General features: G+C 56.9%; 1 long non-coding RNA gene across 1 annotated transcript in view; it reads left to right on the plus strand.

Annotated features, from left to right (window-relative positions):
• Nucleotides 1–21,953, plus strand: part of LOC309678097 — a 68,531-nt gene that overhangs the window by 33,283 nt on the left and 13,295 nt on the right. The window lies entirely within an intron of this gene.

Below are 21,953 nucleotides of genomic sequence, written 5' to 3' on the forward strand. Positions count from 1 at the left end.
CCCGCCTTCTTGCCCCAGGGTCCCTGTACACACACACACTTGGCGCTCTTGTGTCAGGAAGGGGTTCCTCTTGCTCTTTGTCTTCCATGGGCTACTTGGAGTGCTCTTTGCCCCCGGCGTTGTGGGGTGCAATGAAGAGTCTGTGAGCAGACAGCTCCTTGCCCTGATGTCCAGCGGTGCGTTTGCTCGTCGTTTGGTGGCAGGTTTCTGTGACCCTTTCTGCTGTGCAACGTGCAGGTGGAGCGTGAGCGGAGGAGACTGAAGAGACGTTGCAGAGGTCGGTCGCTGCCAGATGCAGGTGGAGTTTCTCTCGCTGAGGCTGAGCAGTCCGAGATGCCTGCTTCCAGCCAGGTGAGAACAGACCCTTCCTTGGTGGAGGCAGCTCTGGCCGTACGGAGGAAGGATGGGAAATGCCAGTGGCAGCAGCCCCCCAGGGTAGACCTCACAGAAGTTGAAGATAGACGGTGACCCTGACCAGAGTGGAGACCAAAAATAAATCCTTGCCTTTCCTTCACAGGAGGACTTCAACTCGCGCTGCCGTCGTTGAGTAGCTGAGTTGCAGAATCAGGTGAGGAGCAGGAAGGGTCTCCTCGAAAGTCACAGTGGCTGTAGTGATGGGCACAACTTTGCCCGATGCCAGAGCCCGAGTTTGGTTCGGCTGTTGGGAAAGGAGTCCAGCAGGCAGTGGGAATACCCAGTGAGACACGTCTGTGGGCCTCGGCCAAACAGCATCATTCCCCGAGGTGTAGTCTCTGATGTGGCCACAGATCAGGCAGGGTGGGAGAGGGAGTGGAGGAGACTCAGACAACTGGAACTGACCGGAGAAGAGAGGCTATTCGAAGGATGTTCCCCTTGAGTGTTTCTCATTTCGATGACCCTCCCTGTCTTCCCTTTCCACACGCTCGATGCCAAGTTTCTAAACTAGATGATGACAGAAGAGCTCTTCAGTGCCCTGTGTAAGCAGCAGCCCTCCTGCTGAGGAAGAAGCCTGTGGGACTGAGGGGGCAGCAGCGCAAATCTGTCTTTTAGAAAAAGGAGTTGGGTTACTAAATGCTGTCGGAACCTCTCTCATTCATCTCCACCTAAGGTCTGGGTGTTGTCTGTGTGAATGGTGTGCCAGAAAGCACCTGTACTTGTTGGTAATGTGAGCTCAGGTGAGAGTGACTCTGGGAACCTGTGACTTCCATTCCAGGAGGACCAAGTGTTTGTCGGGGCGGGTGTCAGTGGGTGCGTCTTCCCTGACAGCCCGCTACCGTGGAGCTCTGTATGGACCCAAGCGCGTGGGCTTGTCTGAGCTCGGCCTTTTGCCTCTTTCAGCTATCCCGTCTGTAGACGATGCCGGCGCATGATGACTGTGCCAAGACCAGCCCGAAGCTGAGAGACCTTCGCCGAGTGCTGGAGTTCTGAGTTCTGCTGGAGTGCTGAGTTCTGCGCAGCCGCGGTGGGGGAGCCCAAAGCTGCTGCTGCGGCAGCAGAGACTCGGGAGCTGGGCTGAACCTTCTTTTCCTGCCGCAGAGCAGCTGCAGCGTCGTGGGGTCCCTCTCTTGTGCCCTTCCCAGGAATGTGTTCTGTGTGGCTGTGGTCAATGGGAGGGGCAGTTGTCCTGTTTTGGTTTGTCTCTGAGTCCTGGTGGGGTTTTATGTTGCTGTTCATAAAAGCCCTTTTGCACTGTTTTGGAAGGAGAATGAGAGTGGTTGGTAAATACTGTGGGAGGGGTGAGTGTGCGGTGCCCTGATTGAAGGTGGTGCGCGTAGCGTTGGGGACTGGGAATGAGCCCTCTCATCGGAAGCCCGGCAGGAGCATCACCTTTCAGTTGAGATTTTTGTGCTGCTGTTTTGTTGTGGGGTTTTCTAAGGCTTACCTCAGAGTATCTTGACAGTTCTCTTAACGGTCTGATTCTGTCAAACTCGGTCAAAGAAAACCCTCTAAGACTTGTTGGAAGGTTTTAGAAGGCGGCATTCTTTACTGCAGCACTGGATGCACGGGGGATCACTCCTCTTAGCGTGCGTGCCATATGTTGCTTCAGACACAGCTTCTATACCAAACGACTGTAGAAGATAAGGGTGGAACTTCTCAAGGCCTTTAGGCCTCGTGTATCAACTCCCCCCCCCCCTTTTCTGGCCACTTTGGGCTTTCAAACGCAATGTCTTAATACCCAAACTTGATTCTCCTATACATCCAACTACTCTGACTGCAACGTTGGATCATAATACAAGCTAAAATACAGACACCAAGTACAACAATTATTATTACAAATAGAGTTTTTTAACCCTGTCCAGACACGTAGCCATGAGGTAAGCTTATGCCATCATTCCTCGAATCCCCACGAGGTATTATCTTTAGTTACTTCGTGCAAGATTTTAGTCTGCTCCCAAATTTGTCTTGTGTAATTGGCTCACTCCAAGCCAGGGGATAAACCACCTGACAAAACCATGACATTTAGATGGATGGTCAGCAATGGCATTGGTTGATCTTTTAGCTCTCTCTTGCTTGAGGAAGGTTCTAATCCATCCACCCTGCTCATGTAATTTGTCAACTAGTGTCACATTTGGTACTAAAGCCCCTAGATTACATGCTCCTTTCCATCCTGCAGGTACTACTTTGCGTGCGTGATTCCCTCCACACAACCACTACCAGCCTGTCCCTGTTGGAACAGGGAGTCCCCTAAAATCTAAAACCTGTCAACGTCCTGTCAGTGTTCCAACAGGAGCTTGTCCGCTTACAACCAGGAAAACCCCCTCAAACCTGAGAAAACTTCTCTTACGGTAACGAAAACGTGGAGGGGTATTGTCACATCCATCCAGCTCTTGGGCTGGGACTCTTTCTGCCTCCTCCATTGAACCCTGTGGTAGAGTTGGGACCCGCACTTCTAATAGACACTTCTCAAGAGTCCTTCTCATCCTTCCATCTCCCACTAAGATGGGGCTCATTGCTGGAACTGGTCCAGGAAACGCCTTGGGAAATTGGGACTCCAATAACAGACACCCCTGATCCCCCTGAGAGAGAGTGGTTTGGTAAGAGATTACAGACCCCAGAACCGCTTTTATGTAGTATCTGGGTAATATGTTGTGTTAGCGGTAGATGCAAGTTTTGGTCCCACTGTACAGTCTGCCAAATATGACTCATGGCTACCGTTGTTACCATCAACAAACCCCAGGAAGTAACCCTAATTCTTCTTTCTCTGGAATGTAAAATGTGATTGCTGCTCTATTGTCCATGGGACTGGGGCCTTCTTGATTCTGCGATAAAGGATCCACGGTCCTCTGCCCCAAACCTTAACGGCTGTATCGGTGGTTCAGAGAACCTGGAATGGTCCTTTCCATTTTTCAGTCAGCGGTCCCGAACCCCAGGACTTAACGTAGACCCAATCTCCAGGCGAACGGCTGTGCATCTGTATCGAGCTCCAAGGGTCTGTCTGTTGCCACGTATTTTTGCAGTTCCTGTAAAGTTTTTCCTAAAGACATCAGACAGTTATTCCCACCTATTCCTCCCCTGATGTGAGTGGTGCCTGGTATATGCGGGGCCTGGGAAGGCCATCCATACATTAACTCCTATGGACTTCTGTTGTTCTCTCCCCGAGGTTGTATTCTGACCCTTTGTAATGCTAAGGGTAACGCTTGTACCCAAGTCATCGAGGTTTCCTGACATAATGTTCCCAAGTTGCAGTTTAAGCGTGATTCCTTTGTTCTCCTTTCCTGCTTGATTGCGGCCTGTAAGGGGTATGGAGGTCCCCGTTAGAGCTAGGCCTTTGCTCACTTGTTTTACATATATATTCACAATAAAATGGGACCCCCTATCTGATGACATTCCTAAAAGAAAACCGAATCTCGGAATAATTTCTTTTAGCCATATTTTAACTACTACTGGCTTTCTTGGTGCAAGAGGGAAATGCCTGAGGCCATCCAGTAACAGTATCAACTGCAGTGGCCCAGTCTACATGGGTTTGTGAGAGGCAGGTCCTGCGTGACTAACCTGATCTCCTTCTACAACATGGTCACCCGCTCAGTGGATGAGGGAAAAGCAGTGGGTGTTGTCTGTCTGGACTTTAGTAAAGCCTTTGGCATTTTTTCCCCCAGCATTCCCCTGGAGAAACGAGCTGCTCACGGCTCGGATGGGCATACGCTTTGCTGGGTAAAACCCTGGCTGGAAGGCCGGGCCCAGAGAGTGGTGGTGAATGGAGTTCATTGCAGTTGGCGTCCAGTCACGAGTGGTGTCCCCCAGGGCTCGGTACTGGGGCCAGTCCTGTTTAACATCTTCCTCAGTGATCGGGATGAGGGGATGGAGTGCACCCTCAGTCAGTTTGCAGAGGAGACCAAGCTGGGTGGGAGTGTTGATCTGCCTGAGGGTAGGGAGGCTCTGCAGAGGGATTTAGACAGACAAGATGGATGGGCCAAGGCAAAGTGTAGGAGTTTCACTAAGGCCACATGCCGGGTCTTACGCTTTGGCCACAACAATCCCCGCCAACGCTACAGGCTTGGGGAGGAGTGGCAGGAAAGGTGCTCAGCAGAGAGGGACGTGGGGGTGGTGACTGATGGCCGGCTGAACAGGAGCCAGCAAGTGCCCAGGTGGCCAAGAAGGCCACCGGCATCCTGGCCTGCATCAGGACTAGTGTAGCCAGTAGGACCAGGGAGGTGATTTTACCCCTGTACTGGGCACTGGTGAGGCCGCTTCTTGAATACTATGTTCTGGTTTGGGCCCATCACCACGGGAAGGAGATTGAGGCGCTGGAACGTGTCCACAGAAGGGCAATGAAGCTGTTGAGGGGTCTGGAGCACACGTCTTGTGAGGAGCGGCTGAGGGAACTGGGGGTGTTTAGCCTGGAGAAAAGGAGTCTGAGGGGAGACCTTCTCGCTCACTACAACTATGTGAAAGGAGGTTGCAGAGAGGTGGGGGTTAACAGGGGATAGAACAAGAGGAAATGGCTTCCAGTTGTGCCAGGGCAAGTTTAGAAGGGATATTAGGAAGAATTTCTTTACTGAAAGGGTCACCAGGCATTGGAAGATATTACCCAGGGTTTCAAATTCTCAGTGGTTCGAGCTCTGCAGGTGCAGGGATGAGGAGGAGCGAGATGTGAGCACTTGACCCAAGCTGCCAACAGGATTATTTCATACCATCAACGTCACATTCACTGTCAACTAGAAAGTTTGCTGCAAAGTTCTCTCTCTCCCTTGACGGCTGCCACCCTGAGAACTTTGTGCCCGGTGCCAGAGCCCTGAGCCCTTCCCTTCCTCCTGAAGCCGCAGCGCTCGCCGTGTCCCACATTTGCTGTCCACTGCTGAGGGTGACCAGCTTCCTACGGATAGAATGGGCTGAGGATAATCTTTGCATATTCTGTATTGGTATTGGGATCAGTGTTGGTTCTTTAGTGTTATTAGTGTTAATTTTCTAATCTCACTCAATTAAATCTGCTTCTACTTCAGCTCCCGGGTTCCCTTGTTTTTTTCTCTTTCCCGAGTGGGGAGGGGTCATCGGGTGATGGAATGATTGTCTAAATGACAATAAATTGTTATGGCTTTCCCAAACCAAAGCACATGCTGATCCCTGAAGGGTAAATACAGATTGTAACTGCTCAGGAGTGGGAATTCGTGGCTGAGGAAGGACGTGACATGGAGGGCAGGACGTGCCAGCTGCAGAAGGGGTGGAGCTGGCTGGCAGCAGGGATGCCCAAACCAGCAGGGACACCCTTCAAGGGAGTGGGGTTTGCCTTGGGGATGAGAGCAGGAACAGCCCCAGCATTGCCCTGCAGCTGTCTGGGGATGGGAGCGCTCAGGAGCCACCTTTGGGCAGCAGAGCTGGGCTGGGGGATGGAGCCACAGCCGGGCTGAGGTGCCCCATGCAACTGCTGTGGGATGGGTGCTGGGGCAAATGGATGGAAGGGATGTGCTGGTGATGCATCGATGCAATCTCCTTGGAGAACCGCTGCTGATGGTGCCACTCTGCTCAACACAGTGTTCCTCCATGACCACTCGGTGGATAAAGAACTGGCTGGGCCGTCGCACTCGGAGAGTTGTGGTCAAGGGCTCGATGTCCGTGTGGAGACCAGTGATGGGTGGCGTTCCTCAGGAGTCAGTACTGGGACCCGTGCTGTTCAACATCTTTGTCGGAGACATGGGCAGTGGGATGGAGTGCACCCTCAGCAAGTTTGATGATGATACCAAGCTGTTTGGCAAGACAGACACGCTGGAGTGGAGGGATGCCATCCAGAGGGTCCTGGACAGGCTGGAGGGGTGGGCCCATGCCAACCTCATGTAGTTTAACAAGGCCAAGTGCAAGGTCCTACATCTGAGTCGGGCAAATCCAAGCACTAATACAGGCTCCGTGGGGGATGGCTGGAGAGCAGCCCTGAGGAGAAGGATCTGTGTGTGCTGGTTGAGGAGAAGCTCAACATGAGCGGGCAATGGGCGATCGCAGCCGTGAAGGCAAACCATATCCTGGGCTGCATCAGAAGAAGTGTGGCCAGCAGGTCGGGGAAGTGATTGTGCTCCTCTCCTCCACTTGTGAGACCCCACCTGGAGTACTGCGTCCAGCTCTGGAGCCCCCAACATAAAAAGGACATGGAGCTGTTGGAGCGGGTCCAGAGGAAGGCCACGAGGATGACCCAAGGTCTGGAGCCTCTCTGCTGTGAGGACAGGCTGAGAGAGTTGGGGTTGTTCAGCCTGGAGAAGAGAAGGCTCCGGGGAACCATAGACCCCCTTCCATTCCCTAAAGGGGGCCTATGAGAGAGCTGTGGAAGCACTTTTTAGAAGAGCATGTGGTGATGGGACGAGAGGGAATGGATTTAAACTGGAAAAGGGGAGATTTAGACTAAAAATTATGAAGAATTTTTTCCCTTTGAGGGTGGGGAGGCACTAGCCCAATTTGCCCAGAGAAGTTATTGAGGCCCCATCCCTGGAGGTGTTCAAGGCCAGGGTGGACGGGGCTTGGAGCCCCCTGGTCCGGTGGGAGGTGTCCCTTCCTACGGCAGGGGGGTGGGAACTTGATGATCTTCAAGTTCCCTTCCAACCCCAACCATCCCATGATTCTATGATTTTCTTTTCTATTCGTGCATATAAATGTGTTTCATTTGCCTCAAGGGGTATATAAAAAACCCCCCATGTTCCCCTTGAAGCTACAGCCCCTTCAGGGGTCATCCCCACCCCCCCTGGCACAGGTGACACCCTGAGCACCCGTTGCCATGGCCTGTGTTCCATCCACAACTGCCAGTGCCCAACGAGAGCAGCGCAGCAGATCTCCCCACAGCCCTTCTCCCCTGCTCCTGACGCCTTGCACCCCCGACCCAGCCCTTCCCACCTGCTCCCGGCCGCTTGCTCCCCTCTCTCTGCTGCCATCGGGGTGGCACCGTGGTGGCCCCCAGGAATAGCAGGCTTGTTCTGCTGCTGGTATGGCCCTGCTGCAGGGAGGTGGGCACCCCCTCACTGCCCAGGCAGGCTGGAGCAGGCAGGGATGGGGTGGGATGGAGACCCTGCTCTGGAGAGCTCAGGGGGCCGCGAGCTTGGCTTGGCCTCTCCACACAGCCCTGCAAGGCCACGGGCTGGGAGAAGCCCTTCTGGGCTGGTGCTTCTGGGTGGAGGGACCCGTCACCAGGGCACCCCGGGTGCCCCAGGCTGGTGCCGCAGGGTTGCTCGCCAGGAGCATCCGGGTCCTGCCCACAGCCTGAGCTGGTGCCTCCTCTGCCCCTTTCCAGGCTGGAGCTGTCTGAGCTGAATTAACATTCAAGAGTGGAGCTTTGGGGATGGAAGAGAAGATGGAGGTGGATATGGTGGTGGAGGTGGACAAGGACATGGAGGTGGAGGTTGCAATGGACAACGAGATGGAGGTGGACGTGGAGATGGAAGAACAGATGGAGGTAGATGAGAATACAGAGGAGGAGACGCCGATGGAGACAGACTAACCAGCAGCAGGACAGGCATGTGCTCCTTATCCACCGCCCGCAGGGAGGGAGGGTCGCCTGCCACTGGGCTGGGGCTGGGGTGGGTGGTCCCTGCTTGCGGGTACAGGGCACCCGATGCCCTCGTCCTGGCAGCAGAACTGCCATCACAGCACTGCCCTGAGCACCCATCTGCTTTGGGAAGGGAGCGTGTCCTTAGGGCCGGGCAAGCCCAGTCTCCTCCGAAGCCCAGCCGGGGCTCAGTGCTGGCGGCAGTCCCGCTCTCCCCAGCGTGTCCCAGGGTTGTGGCACAGCGAGTGCCCATCGGGGCCAACCCCGACCCAAAGCAGCTGCTGCTGCGGAGCTGGCTTGGGATCCCCCAGCTCTGCCAGGAGAGGGGCTGCTCGTTAGCCAAACGACCATGCCGCTTGCTTTCCTTGCAGGGCCAGCAGAGATCCGGGGACCGGCGGCAGAGGAGGGGATGTAAGAAGAGGAAGATCTGTAAATAGTTTGTGTTCGAGTTATTTTTTTGTAAAGAGTTGTTGTTCGAGTTCTTTGGTTTTGGTTGTTTTGTTGTTGTTGTTGTTGTTTTAAACAGTTGGAAATTTATGTTGGAGTTGTTTTTTGTAAATAAAGCATTTTCTTCCTGTCTCTCAGCCCCAAGCTCCCGCGGCATTGGCTCGGGGCACCCGTGGCCTTTGCAGAGTGGTGGTTCCCAGCTGCTCTGGGTTCCCGGGGCTGGAGGGGGCTGGGAGTGCTGGCACGGCCGCCCCGCGGGCAGGGGGTCCCTGTGCAGAGAGGGGGTCCCGCTTACGGAGGTGAGGGCACTGGGCGGCAGCGGGGTTCCCGGGCTGCTGGAGAGCGGTGTCCCCGGGGCGCTCGTTAGCCGCGGCCCCGCCCCCTCCTTAATTAGCCGCTGCTTAGCGGCGGGCGGGGAGCGCTGCGGGCCATGGGGGTGCGGGTAGCGGCGGCGCCCGAACCTGCCGAGCCCGAGCCCGAGCCCGAGCCCGAGCCCGGGCTGGGGCGGCGGCGGCGGGGGTCACGGCCGTGCTGCTGCTGGCCCGGGGTGAGGCTGCCCGGGCGGGGGTGTGGGGTGCCCGGGCGGGGGTGGGGCCGCTTCCCCGCTGTCCCCGGGGGTGTGCAGGCGGGGGGCCGGCGGGGTCCCCTCCATCCCTCCCGCCGGGGTCGAGGCTGTGCTTCTCTCCCCGGTGGGTCCTGGCTGCCGGTGCTGAGGTGGCCGTGCCCCCCCTCTCCCCGCCTGTCGCTGCCCTCTGCCCGCCTGTCGCTGCCCTCTGCCCTGGGCCGGGGCTGCCGGTGGTGGGTGTGGGGCGCCCCGACTGCCCCCGCATGGGCTCCCGGTCCCGGCAGAGCAGTGCTTTCGGGCTCTCTGCAAACACAGGAAGGGCTGGGCACGAGCATGGCATGGCGGTAGGTTAGTGTGCGTCCTGCGGGGAAGGGGGAGCTCATCGTGCCCGGGTGGCACCGGCACTGCGGTGGCCCAGGGGTGGCCAGGTCCCCCCGGGAGCGAGGTGGGCTCTGTCCCCAAGGTGTGGGTGCTCTCGCTGACCCCCTGGGTGGCTGGCAGGGCACCTGTCCGGGCTGCTGACTTCGGGCACTGCCTGTGCCAACATGTACCAAGGCTTCTGGGACTGCGTCCTCAAGCTGGGGGCAAACATGGCCACGTATGAGGAGGCGGACGGCATGGAGCTGCAGGGCTTGCACCGAGTCTGTGGGTGAGTACGGCCCCGCGCCAGGACCCCCTGCATGTCCCATGCGGTGGGGCCGTTTCCCAGAGGATGGCGGGTTGGGGGTGTCTCTGTGTTGCACGGCCAGCATGGCTTTTGGGCACTGCCCCTGTGCCGGGTGCTGCTGTCTGACCCCTTCTCCTGCTCTCCTGGATCCCATCGGTGTGTGCAGACGCACACGTGCTCCCCACCTTGCTCTGATTTCAGACGGACCCGGTGAGTCCCCTCCCTCCATCCATCCATCCATCTGTCAGTCTGTCTGTCTGTCTGTCTGCTGCATGGCTCCAGCCAGCCTAACCCGCTGCCCCCCAGCAAAGGCTCCCCTGGACCCCTGGGCTTCAGCCCAGGATGTGCAGGTGGCCGGGCTGTCCCCGGGTCCAGCGCAGCAGGGAGCAGCCTGCACCCAGCCTGGAGTTGCGTCCTGCCGCCTAAACCCATCCTTCTCCCTCCCTGCTGAGCCCCTTCCTCCTCCCAGTGGGAATTGGCCTACCCTGTGAGTCTGTAGCCGGTGCCCCCAGATGATGGTGGTGGGAGGAGGTGACCTTGAGCAGGACTGAAATAACAGCAAGAGTTGGATCCCGAGGGCTGGTTTTGGGTGGGTTTGGGGAAAGCTCTGCTTAAAAAGGAAACGGGCGGAAGCGGCTGGTGGGGAAAAGGGGGGAGCAAGCAGAAGGGTAGAAATAAGTGTTTATGGGGATAAGTGGGGGCAGCTCCGTGTCACCAGCAGTGAATTGTGGGGAGTGGAGTTAGAAGGAAATGGAGAGAGCAATGAAGGGAAACGCCGTGTGCCTTTGGGAGGTTGAAACATGGCAGGGCAAGGCAGGGAGCTGAGTGCCCTGTGGGTCAGCCTTTCCAAGCTGCTGAACCCCTCACCATGGGCTGGGAGGGTAAGGCATCACCCTTGGCACTGGGGTAGAGGCTCGGGGATGAATTCCACCCACCACGGCTGTATCCGACCTGGAGGACATCTGCACTGTGCAGATTGTCTCTCTGGCTGCTTGTGGGACAAGGAAAGAGCGAAGGAGATGGTCCTCGCCCCATGGAGCTGTCCCTACGTCGCAGCCCTTGTGCAGCTTGGACCTGTTGGGTGCATCTGCGCTGCCATCAGGATGGGGTGGTGGGGAGTGGATGGGGTCTGGCAGGTGCCCTCTGCCCACCCCAGTGTGCTGGGCTGCCCTCTGCCCCCTTTCCCGGGCCCAGCAAAGGGCACAGTGGTGCCGGGATCTCAGGAGAAGGGAAAGCCGGATCTGCCCCTCGGGACTGCAGGGCTGGGTGCTGGGCTCAGGAGGGGGATTCCCTCTGCCAGTGGAGCCTCGAGCTGTGTCAGCCTTGATACCATAAAACTCGGTCAAAGAAAACCCTCTAAGACTTGTTGGAAGGTTTTAGAAGGCGGCATTCTTTATTGCAGCGCTGGATGCACTCCAGGAGGGATCACTCCTCCTGGCGTGCATGCCATATGTTGCTTCGGACACAGCTTCTATACCAAACGACTGTAGGAGATAAGGGTGGAACTTCTCGAGGCCTTTAGGCCTCGTGTATCAACGCCCCCCTTTTCTGGTGACTTTGGGCTTGCAAACCCAATGTCTCAATACCTAAACTTGATTCTCATATACATCCAACTACAAAAACTGCAACATTGGATCTTAATACAGGATAAAATACAGATACTAAGTTCAACAATTAATATTACAAAAAAAATTTTTTAACCCTGTCCAGTCACGTAGCCATGAGGTAAGCTTATGCCATCATTCCTCGAATCCCCACGAGGTGTTATCTTTAGTTACTTCGTGCAAGATTTTAGTCTGCTCCCAAATTTCTGCCAAATCTGTGGATATCCTGCCACTCTGGTCACATACATCCAACAGCTCGTGTTGGTTACTGCACAGACACCTCCCTGTGAAGCCAACAGTAAGTCAAGAGCCATTCCATTTTGTAATACCATTTGGGAGAAACCTAGATACTTCAATTTGTAAGGCCCACACGGCATCAACTGTTTTGGTCTCCGTGCTTTCTATTACAGCAGATATGTTTACTCTGGTGTTGTGTAATTGGCTCACTCCAAGCCAGGGGATAAACCACCTGACAAAACCATGACATTTAGATGGACGGTCAGCAATGACGTTGGTTGATCTTTTAAATATCTCCTGTTTCAGGAAGATTTTAATCCATCCACCCTGCTCATGTAATTTGTCAACTAGTGTCACATTTGGTACTAAAGCCCCTAGAGTACATGCTCCTTTCCATCTGGCAGCTAATACTTTGCGTGCATGATTCCCTCCACACAACCACTACCAGCCTGTCCCTGTTGGAAAAGGGAGGCTCCTAAAATCCAAAACCTGTCAATGTCCTGTCAGTGTTCCAACAGGAGCTTGTCCGCTTACAACCAGGAAAACACCCTCCAACCCAAGAAAACTTCTGTTACATTAATGAAAGCTAGGAGTGGTACTGTCACATCCATCGTCCCCAGCTCTTAGGCTGGGACTCTTTCTGCCTCCTCCATAGTAACCTGTGGTAGAGTTGTGACGCTCACTTTTATTAGTGACGTCTAAAGAGTTGCTCTTATCCTTCCATCTCCCACTAAGATGGGGCTCATTGCTGGAACTGGTCCAGGAAAAACCTTGGGGAATTGGGACTCCAATAACAGACACCCCTGATCCCCCTGAGAGAGAGTGGTTTGGTAATAGAGTACAGACCCAACAATCGCTCTTATGTAGTATCTGGGTAGTATGTTGTGTTAGCGTTAGATGCAAGTTTTGGTCCCACTGTACAGTGTGCCACACATGGCTCTTTGCAACCATTGTTAGCACCAACAAACCCCAGAAAATAACCATAATTTTTCTTTCTCTGCAATTTAAAAGGCGGTTGCTGCTCTATTCTCCGTGGGACTGGGGCCTTCTTGATTCTGGAGTAATGGATCCACGGTCCTCTTCCCCAAACCTTAACGGCTGTATAGGTGGTTCAGAGAACCTGGAATGGTCCTTTCCATTTTTCAGTCAGCGGTCCCAAAACCCAGGACTTAACGTAGGCCCAATCCCCAGGCAAACGGCTGTGCATCTGTATCGAGCTCCAAGGGTCTGTCTGTTGCCACGTATTTTTGCAGTTCCTGTAAAGTTTTTCCTAAAGACATCAGACAGTTATTCCCACCTATTCCTCCCCTGATGTGAGTGGTGCCTGGTATATGCGGGGCCTGGGAAGGCCATCCATACATTAACTCCTATGGACTTCTGTTGTTCTCTCCCCAAGGTTGTATTCTGACTCTTTGTAATGCTAAGGGTAACGCTTGTACCCAAGTCATCGAGGTTTCCTGACATAATGTTCCCAAGTTGCAATTTAAGTGTATAATTCATTCGTTCTCCTTTCCTGCTTGATTGCGGCCTGTAAGGGGTACGGAGGTCCCCCGTTAGAGCTAGGCCTTTGCTGAGTTGTTCGCAATAAAATGGGGCCCTCTCTCTGATGACATTCCTAAAGGAACAGCAAATCTCGGAATAATGTCTTTTAGCAATATTTTAATTAGTTCCCTTGCTTTATTGGTGTGAGAGGGAAATGCCTCAGGCTATACAATAACAGTATCAACTGCATTGGCCCAGTCTACATGGGTTTGTGAGAGGCAGGTCCTGCGTGAGGGAAAAGCTGTGGTGTTGTCTAACTGGAATGGAGTTCATTGCAGTTGGCATCCGGTCACGAGTGGTGTCCCCCAGGGCTCGGTACTGGGGCCAGTCCTGTTTAACATCTTCCTCAGTGATCGGGATGAGGGGATGGAGTGCACCCTCAGTCAGTTTGCAGAGGAGACCAAGCTGGGTGGGAGTGTTGATCTGCCTGAGGGTAGGGAGGCTCTGCAGAGGGATTTAGACAGAGGAGATGGATGGGCCAAGGCAAACTGTAGGAGTTTCACTGAGGCCACATGCCGGGTCTTACACTTTAGCCACAACAACCCCCACCAGTGCTACTGGCTTGGGGAGGAGTGGCAGGAAAGGTGCTCAGCAGAGAGGGACCTGGGGGTAGTGATTGATGGCCAGCTGAACAGGAGCCAGCAGTGTGCCCAGGTGGCCAAGAAGGCCACTGGCATCCTGGCCTGCATCAGGACTAGTGTAGCCAGTAGGACCAGGGAGGTGATTTTACCCCCGTACTGGGCACTGGTGAGGCCGCTTCTTGAGTACTGTGTTCTGGTTTGGGCCCATCACCACAAGAAGGACATTGAGGCACTGGAGCGCGTCCACAGAAAGCAATGAAGCTGTTGAGGGGTCTGGAGCACACGTCTTGTGAGGGGCGGTTGAGGGAACTGGGGGTGTTTAGCCTGGAGAAAAGGAGTCTGAGGGGAGACCTAATCTCTCTCTACAGCTATGTGAAAGGAGGTTGCAGAGAGGTGAGAGTTGACCTTGGGTAGCAGAGCTGTGCTGGGGAATGGAGCCACAGCCGGGCTGAGGTGCCCCTTGCAACCGCTGCAGGATGGGTGCTGGGGCAAGTGGATCAAAGGGATCTGCTGCTCACGCAGCACTGCAGACTCCTCTGAGAACTGCTGATGGCGGCACAACTCTGCCCAACACAGTGTTCCTTCGTGAACACTCAGCGGATAAAGAACGGGCTGGTCGGTCACACTCAAAGAGTTGTGGTCAACGGCTCGCTGTCCAAGTGGAGACCAGTGATGCATGGCGTTCCTCAGTGGTCGGTACTGGGACCCGTGCTGTTCAACATCTTTGTCGGAGACACGGACAGTGGGATGGAGTGCACCCTCAGCAAGTTTGCTGCTGATACCAAGCTGTGTGGCGAGGTAGACACGCTGGAGGGGAGGGATGCCATCCAGAGGGTCCTGGACAGGCTGGAGGGGTGGGCCCATGCCAACCTCATGAAGTTCAACAAGGTCAAGTGCAAGGTGCTACATCTGGGTTGGGCAATCCCAAGCACAAATACAGGCTTGGTGGTGAATGGCTGGAGAGCAGCCCTGAGGAGAGGGACCTGTGTGTGCTGATTGACAAGGTCTACATGAGCTGGCGATATGCAATCACAGCCCTTAAGGCCAACTGTATCCTGGGCTGCATCAGAAGAAGTGTGGCCAGCAGGTCGGGGAAGTGATTGTGCTCCTCTCCTCCTGTCTCGTGAGACCCCACCTGGAGTACTGCGTCCAGCTCTGGAGCCCCCAACATAAAAAGGACATGGAGCTGTTGGAGTGGGTCCAGAGGAGGGCCATGAGGATGATCTGAGGGCTCGAGCACCTCTACTGTGAGGAAAGGGTGAGAGTGTTGGGGTTGTTCAGCCTGGAGAAGAGAAGGCTGCGGGGAGACTTCCAGTCCATAAAGGGGCTGCAGGAGAGCTGGGGAAGGACTATTTACTAGGGCATGTAGCGATAGGACGAGGGGGAATGGCTTTAAACTGGAAGAGGGGAGACTTAGACTAAATATTCGGAAGACATTTTTCACTTTGAGGGTGGTGAGGCACTGCTGCAGGTGGACCAGAGAAGCTGTGGCTGCCCCATCCCTGGAGGTGTTCAAGGCCAGGTTGTACGGGGCTTGGAGCAGCCTGGTGTGGTGGGAGGTGTCCCTTCCTACAGCAGGGGGGTGGGAACTCTATGATCTTCAAGGTCCCTTCCAACCCTATCCATCCCATGATTCTATGATTTACTTTTCTATCGGTGCATGTAAGTGTGTTTCATTTGCCTCAAGGGGTACATAAAAATTTCCCCCATGTTCCCCGTGAAGCTGCAGCCCCTTCAGGGGTTGTCCCCATCGCCCACGGCGCAGGCGGCACCCTGAGCACCAGTTGCCATGGCCCGTTTTCCGTCCACAACTGCCAGTGCCCAACAAGCCCAGCCCAGCACTTCTCTTGCTCCCCGCACAGCCCTTCTCCCCTGCTCCCCTCGCAGCCCTTCTCCCCTGCTCCTGACACTTGGCACCCCCGACCCAGACCTTCCCACCTGCTCCCGGTACCTCCTTCCCCTCTCTGCTGCCATCGAGGTGACACTGTGGAGGCCCCGAGGAAGAGGCTTGTTCTGCTGCTGGTATGGCCCCGCAGCAGGGAGGAGGGCACCCCCCAGTGCCCAGGCAGGCTGGAGCAGGCAGGCATGGGGTGGGATGGGGACCCTGCTCTGGGGAGCTCAGAGGGCCGCGAGCTTGGCTTGGCCTCTCCACACAGCCCTGCAAGGCCATGGGCTGGGAGAAGCCCTTCTGGGCTGCTGGTGCCCTGCTGCAATGGAGCATCCCTGGGTGGAAGGACCCGTCCCCAGGGGAGCCCCGGGTGCCCGGGGCTCGTGCCGCAGGGATGCTTGCCAGGAGCAGCCGGTTCCTGCCCGCAGCCTGAGCTAATGCCTCCTCTGCCCCTTTCCAGGCTGGAGACGTGAGACCTGCGGTGGATGGCAAGAACGTGGGTTTCGGGATGGTGGAGGAGATGGAGGTGAAAGAGCTGGTTGAGATGGAGGAAGAGATGGATGTGGATGTTGTGGTGGAGTCAGAGGAGGAGATGGAAGTGGAGGATGTGATGGATGAGGAGATGGAGGTTGACATGGATTGGGACGAGGAGATGGAGGTGGACATGAGGACCGAAGAGGAGATGCCAATGGAGATAGACCAGCCAGCAGCAGGACAGGCACGTTCTCCCCATCCACCTCACAAGGAGGGTGGATGGTCTGCCACCAGGCTGGGGTGAATGATCCCTGCTTGCGGGGACAGGGCACCCGATGACCTCGTCCTGGCAGCAGAAACTCCACCACTGCGCTGCCCTGAGCACCCATCTGCTTTGGGAAGGGAGAGGGTCCTTAGGGCTGGGCAAGCCCAGTCTCCCCCGAAGCCCAGCCAGGGCTCAGTGCTGGCAGCACAGTCCCGCTCTCCCCAGCGTGTCCTGGGGTTGTGGCACAGCGAGTGCCCATCGGGGCCAACCCCGACCCAAAGCAGCTGCTGCCGCTGAGCGGGCTCGGGACCCCCCAGCTCTGCCAGGAGAGGGGCTGCTCATTAGCCAAACGACCGTGCTGCTTGCTTTCCTTGCAGGGCCAGCAGAGATGCGGGGACCAGCAGCAGAGGAGGGGTTGTTTGAAGAGGAAGACCTGTAAATAGTTTGTGTCCACTTTGTTTTTTCCGTAAATAGTTGTTGTTTGAGGGGCTTTTTAGGTAGTTGTTGTTTGAGTTGTTTGTTTGGTTTGTTTTGGTTTGTTTTTTTTTTTTTTTGTAAACAGTTGTAAATAGTTCTGTTGGAGTTGTTTTTTGTAAATAAAGCGTTTTCTTCCTGTCTCTCAGCCCCAAGCTCCCGCGGCATTGGCTCGGGGCACCCGTGGCCTTTGCAGAGTGGTGGTTCCCAGCTGCTCTGGGTTCCCGGGGCTGGAGGGGGCTGGGAGTGCTGGCACGGCCGCCCCGCGGGCAGGGGGTCCCTGTGCAGAGAGGGGGTCCCGCTTACGGAGGTGAGGGCACTGGGCGGCAGCGGGGTTCCCGGGCTGCTGGAGAGCGGTGTCCCCGGGGCGCTCGTTAGCCGCGGCCCCGCCCCCTCCTTAATTAGCCGCTGCTTAGCGGCGGGCGGGGAGCGCTGCGGGCCATGGGGGTGCGGGCAGCGGCGGCAGCGGCGGCAGTAGGGGCGACAGCAGCGGCGACAGCGGCGGCAGCAGCGGAGCCCGAGCCTGAGCCCGAGCCCGGCCTGGGGCGGCGGCGGGGGGCCACGGCCGTGCTGCTGCTGGCCCGGGGTGAGGCTGCCCGGGCGGGGGTCGGGGTGTGGGGTGCCCGGGCGGGGGTGGGGGGTGCCCGGTATGGGAAGGGGCCGCTTCCCCGCTGGCACCGGGGGCGTGCAGTCTGGGGGCCGGGAGGGGTTTTCAGAATAACATAGTGGTAATGAAACCGGAGCTAACTTCGTCGAATGCCGCCCAGCGACAGGGACCGTGCCAGCCGTGAGCACGACACGTTCCATTGCTGCGCCCGTCTCCACCCGTCTGTCGTCCTGCATTGAGCTCCGGTCCCGATCCGATAGCGGAGAGAATGCCACATCACTCGCTCCTGCCTAAAAGGCTCTTACGATAGATAGGACTCCTGGTTTTGAATTAAAGACACTTAACGGACCTTTCAGGGAAATACTTTGTAGCTGTAGAGCATTATGTTTGTTTGTGTGTGTATTTCTATATTTTAGAGCACAAATCTAACATTAACTGGAGTGTGACATATATATGGTATGAAATAAGAGGTGGGACGTCCTGGTTTGAGCGACACAGGACTAACGGTGATGGCCCTCGCCCCGTGGAGCTGTCCCTACGTCCCGCGCCTTCTGCAGCTTGGACCTGCTGGGTGCATCTGCGCTGCCGTCAGGATGAGGTGGAGGGGAGTGGAGGGGGGACTAGCAGGTCCCCTCTCTGGTGTTTGCACCGCGCGTGAAGAGCCCCGATGTGGTTCCCCCCGATGGGGCACCCCCCGATTCGGGGCCACCTCCTCCCGCCCCGCTTCTCCCCGCGCCCCGCTCGCAGCCGGGGCCGGTCCCACCGAAAGCCGGGAGGGAAACGGGGCGGTGTCTCCCCCCGCGCCCGTCGGGGTTTCGCAGCGGAGCCTTCCGCAGAGCTGCGGCCCTTCCGCCGCCTTCCCCGGGCGACGGCCCCGCGGCCCGGGCCCTCTCACCCGCTGTCCCCGGCTCCCCCCGGCACTCCCTGTCTTGTGCCCTTCCCGGGAACGTGTTCTGTGTGGCTGTGGGCAATGGAGGGGGGCAATTGTCCTGTTTCGGTTTGTCTCCGAGTCCCAGTGGGGCTTTGGATTCCTGTTAATAAAAGCCCTTTTGCACTGTTTTGGAAGGAGAAAGGGAGTGGTCGGTAAATACGTGGGAGGGGTGAGTGTGTGGGGTGCTGTGCACAGCTTCTACAGACAGAATGGGCTGAGGATAATCTTTGCATATTGTGTATTGCTTTTGGGATCAGTGTTGGTTCTTTAGTGCTTTTCATGTTATTTATCTAATCTCACTCTATTAAATCTGTTTATAATTCAACTCCTGGATTTCCTTGTTTTCTCCCAAGTCCCTTTCTAAATAATAATAAATTGTGGGTTTCTCAAACCATAACACACGCTGATCCCTTTAAGGGGAAATTGAGATTGTAACTGCTCAGGGAGTGGGGTTTGCCTTGGGCATGAGAGCAGGAACAGCCCCAGCATTGCCCTGCAGCTGTCTGGGGATGCACCTTTAGGCAGCAGAGCTGGGCTGGGGGATGGAGCCACAGCCGGGCTGAGGTGCCCATGCAACCACTGCAGGATGGGTGCTGGGGCAAGTGGATGGAAGGGATGTGCTGGTAGCGTATTGCTGTGGACTCCTCAGAGAACCGCTGCTGGTGGGGGGATTCTGCCCAACACAGTGTTCCTTCCTGACCACTCAGTGGATAAAGAACTGGCTGGACGGTCGCACTCAAAGAGTTGTGGTCAATGGCTCGATGTCCAAGTGGAGACCAGTGATGCGTGGCATTCCTCAGGGGTCGGTAGTGGGACCCATGCTGTTCAACATCTTTGTTGGAGACATGGACAGTGGGATGGAGTGCATCCTCAGCAAGTTTGCTGCTGATACCTAGGTGAGTGGCGAGGTAGAGACGCTGGAGGCGAGGGATGCCATCCAGAGGGACCTGGACAGGCTGGAGGGGTGGGCCCACGCCAACCTCATGAAGTTCAGCAAGGCCAAGTGTAAGGTGCTACATCAGAGTCAGGCAATCCCAAGCACAAACACAGGCTCAGTTGGGAATGGCTGGAGAGCATCCCTGAGGAGAAGGATCTGTGTGTGCTGATTGAGGAGAAGCTCAAAATGAGCTGGCAATATGCAATCGCAGCCCTGAAGGCATACCATATCCTGGGCTGCATCAGAAGAAGTGTGGCCAGCAGGTCGGGGAAGTGATTGTGCTCCTCTCCTCCTGTCTCGTGAGACCCCACCTGGAGTACTGCCTCCAGCTCTGAGTCCCCAATATAAGAAGGACATGGAGCTGTTGGAGCACGTCCAGAGGAGGGGCACAAAGATGATCTGAGGGCTGGAGCCCCTCTGCTGTGAGGAAAGGGTGAGAGAGTTGGGGTTGTTCAGCCTGGAAAAGAGAAGGCTCCGGGGAGACCTTATTGTGGCCTTCCAGTCCATAAAGGGGCTGCAGGAGAGCTGGGGAAGGACTATTTACTAGGGCATGTAGCGATAGGAAGAGGGGGAATGGCTTTAAACTGGAAGAGGGGAGTTTTAGACTAAATATTAGGAAAAAATTTTTCACTTTGAGGGTACTGAAGCACCGACCCAAGTCTATCTGTGCACATAAGTCTGTTTCATTTGCCCCAAGGAAGAACATAAAAATTCCCCCATGTTCCTGTAATGATGCAGCCCCTTCAGGGGTCGTCCCCATCGCCCACGGCGCAGGCGGCACCCTGAGCACCTGTTGCCATGGCCCGTGTTCCATCCACAACTGCCAGTGCCCAACGAGTCCAGTGCAGCGCATCTCCGTGCTCTCCCCGCAGCCCTTCTCCCCTGCTCCTGACACCTCGCACCCCCGACCCAGCCCTTCCCGCCTGTTCCCATCCGCTCACTCCCCTCTCTCTGCTGCTATCAGGGTGGCACTGTGGAGGCCCCCAGGAAGAGGAGGCTTGTTCTGCTGCTGGTATGGCACCGCCACAGGGAAGTGGGCACCCTCTCACTGCCCGGGCAGGCTGGAGCAGGCAGGGATGGGGTGGGATGGGGACCCTGCTCTGGGGAGCTCGAGGGGCAGGAGCTTGGCTTGGCCTCTCCACACAGCCTTGCAAGGCCACGGGCTGGGAGAAGCCCTTCTGTGCTGCCGGTGCCCTGCTGCAACGGAGCATCCCTGGGTGGCGGACCTGTACACAGGGGAGCCCCAGGTGCCCAGGCTCACTCCGCAGGGATGCTCGCCAGGAGCAGCCAGGTCCTGCCCGCAGCCTGAGCTGTTGCCTCCTCTGCCCCTTTCCAGGCTGGATCCATGGGACCTGCAGTGCCTGCCAACAGCGTGGCTTTTGGAAGACAGGAAGAGATGGAAGTGGACGTGGTGGTAGAGTTAGAGGTAGAGATGGAGGTGGACATGGAGATGGAGGAGAAGATGGAGGTGGAGGGTGAGACGGACGAGGAGATGGAGGTAGATGGGTGTACAGACGAGCAGATGGAAGTAGATGAAAAGACAGAGGAGGAGACGCCCATGGAGATAGACCAGCCAGCAGCAGGACAGGCATGTGCTCCCCATCCACTGCTCGCAGGGAGGGTCGCCTGCCACCAGGCTGGGGCTGGGGCTGGGGCTGGGGTGGGTGGTCCCTGCTTGCAGGGACGCTGTGCCCGGTGCCCTCGTCCTGGCAGCAGAAACTCCACCACTGCGCTGCTATGAGCACCCATCTGCTTTGGGAAGGCAGCGGTTCCTTAGGGCCGGGCAAGCCCAGTCTCCCCCGAAGCCCAGCCAGGGCTCAGTGCTGGCGGCACAGTCCCGCTCTCCCCAGCGTGTCCCGGGGCTGTGGCACAGCGAGTGCCCATCGGGGCCAACCCCATCCCAAGCAGCTGCTGCCGCGGAGCGGGCTCGGGACCCCCCAGCTCTGCCAGGCGAGGGGCTGCTCGTTAGCCAAACGACCGTGCCGCTTGCTTTCCTTGCAGGGCCAGCAGAGATCCGGGGACCGGCGGCAGAGGAGGGGATGTAAGAAGAGGAAGATCTGTAAATAGTTTGTGTTCGAGTTGCTTTTTTGTAAAGAGTTGTTGTTCGAGTTCTTTGTTTTTGTTTGTTCTTTGGGTTTTTTTTTTTGTTTGGGTGGTTTGTTTTTTTTTTTTTTATACAGTTGTAAATAGTTCTGTTGGAGTTGCTTTTTGTAAATAAAGCGTTTTCTTCCTGTCTCTCAGCCCCAAGCTCCCGCGGCATTGGCTCGGGGCACCCGTGGCCTTTGCAGAGTGGTGGTTCCCAGCTGCTCTGGGTTCCCGGGGCTGGAGGGGGCTGGGAGTGCTGGCACGGCCGCCCCGCGGGCAGGGGGTCCCTGTGCAGAGAGGGGGTCCCGCTTACGGAGGTGAGGGCACTGGGCGGCAGCGGGGTTCCCGGGCTGCTGGAGAGCGGTGTCCCCGGGGCGCTCGTTAGCCGCGGCCCCGCCCCCTCCTTAATTAGCCGCTGCTTAGCGGCGGGCGGGGAGCGCTGCGGGCCATGGGGGTGCGGGCGGCGGCAGCAGCGGAGCCCGAGCCCGAGCCCGAGCCCGGGCTGAGGCGGCGGCGGGGGCGGTACGGCCGTGCTGCTGCTGGCCCGGGGTGAGGCTGCCCGGGCGGGGGTCGGGGTGTGGGGTGCCCGGGCGGGGGTGGGGGGTGCCCGATCTGGGGAGGGGCCGCTTCCCGCCGGTATCGGGGGTGCGCAGACGGGGGGCCGGCGGGGTCTCCTCCTTCCCCCTCTCCCTCCCGCCGGGGTCGGGGCT

This window comes from Vanellus vanellus (genome assembly GCF_965231255.1).
Source record: "Vanellus vanellus genome assembly, chromosome: 15".
In the NCBI taxonomy this organism is placed as follows: Eukaryota; Metazoa; Chordata; class Aves; order Charadriiformes; family Charadriidae; genus Vanellus; species Vanellus vanellus.